Source organism: Arachis ipaensis, chromosome B3 (assembly GCF_059453495.1).
Source record: "Arachis ipaensis isolate K30076 ecotype BB chromosome B3, ASM5945349v1, whole genome shotgun sequence".
Lineage (NCBI taxonomy): Eukaryota > Viridiplantae > Streptophyta > Magnoliopsida > Fabales > Fabaceae > Arachis > Arachis ipaensis.
The window spans coordinates 142490027-142492050 of NC_142438.1; positions in this window are offsets into that span (position 1 = coordinate 142490027).

Sequence of the window (2024 nt, forward strand, 5' to 3'; positions counted from 1 at the left end):
TTATATAATAAAATCATATTTTTTATTTATTATATAACATCTACAAATTTATAAACATAATTTTTATAATTAATAAATTTTTATAATTAATATTATTTAATTTCAAATTATATATTATTGCATATATATTTTAAATTATTTTACATGTGCACCAATAAATTATAATTTCAAATTATTTTAAAAATCTTTTAAAGAAATCATACATTTAAATCACCGTCTTTGATAACTAAAAATTTGTTTAATATTTTTTAAAGTGGAATGATTTATTCTAGTTTTTTAATCACACATGTTTTCAAATTTTTTATAATTGAATTTGGAAAAAAATTATCAAATACTTAAAATTAATTTATTTAATTGACAAATTTACTTATAATATCTATAAATTTATATAAATAATATCTATAATTTTATATTAATAATATTCATAATTTCATACTCATAACATTGATAATTTTATATATATAATGTCTATAATTAATAAATTTTTACAATTAATATTATCGAATTTTAGACTATATCTCTTATTATATATTTCAAATGATCTCGCATATGCATCAATTGATCATGATTTTAAAGTTATTAATATTTTTTATTTAATATTCATATGTTTTCTTATTTATTGATTTTAGTATGATGAGATAATAATTACTTTTAAAATTTTATTTTTTTATTTTTATTTTTATTTTATTTTTTTATTTTTTATTATATAATAGTATATATGTAAAATATGAGTTGTATAGTAAAAATTATTTAAATTTTTTAATTTAACATCCATAATTTTATACGTATAATATTTATAATTTTAAATACATAATATCTATAATCAATGAATTAGTACTGATTTATTATTTATTATTTTATTTTGCAAGTTACAAATTAATAATTTTAGATATTTTTTATTTTTATTAAATAGAGACTAATTAAATTTAATATATTTTTATTTTTTTATAAAATGTGTTGAGGTAGGTTAAGATTTTTTTTTTAAGATTAAAAATATAAGAATTTGATATTTTTGTTTGAGAAAAAATTATAAAATTATAAATGTAATACTAAAAGAGAGTTTTTCAAAATTTAATTCACATTAAATTTAAAATTGAGTTTTGGTATAGTTAAATAAAAAAATAATTATAAAAATAATTATATCAATTAAATTAAAAAATAATTTAATTTTTTTATAAATTCAAATATTATTAATTATATATTTTTATTTATTGTCAATCACTACATAACATTATTCGAATTATCCTAATTAATCATTTACTACATACCACCAGCTTGTAGAAAAGTTGATCAAGAATATCTGATCTATATAATATAACTTATTTTTAATTGATGAGGCATTGAGCATTATATATTATTATATTAATTAGTTGCCTTTAATTTGTCCGGCAACATAGTTGCGTGTTTCAATTTCCTCACAATTAAAAAATACCAGTCGCCTGGGAAATATTATTTAGATATTGCCTACAGTATGGACTTCATATTCGGCTGCGATGTAATATATGTCTGGAAAAATTAATTATTAAACATAGATTACAATATTTTAATTCTGAAAATAATATCATATTGGAACGAGAATTAAATACAAAGATTTTGTTCTTTCTCGCAGATTTTATCCAGTATTTTATTGCATTTATAAATGTTACCAGCCAGTAGTTGTCACCATCTAGCATAGCTAGGATTAGAAAACGTTAATAATGTTTGGAATTATTTTCTTTTATGTTAAACTAATAAATACTAACATCTTAATCATCCATCTTATGTTGTAGAATCCATAAATTGTTTGTTATTTACAAAATACACTATAAAAAACATTAGTTTTAATACTTTAATTTCTAAAAAATTAGTTTAATAATAATAATAATAATAATAATAATAATAATAATAATAATAATAATAATGAGGAAGAGGAGGCAGAGTTACTTGAACAAACCAATGTGTAAAGTGCAGAGATTTTGGGAATAAAAGTTACCGACAGAAGAGCAACAGTGCACATGTTTGGTTTGAAGCAAGAAAACAGAAAA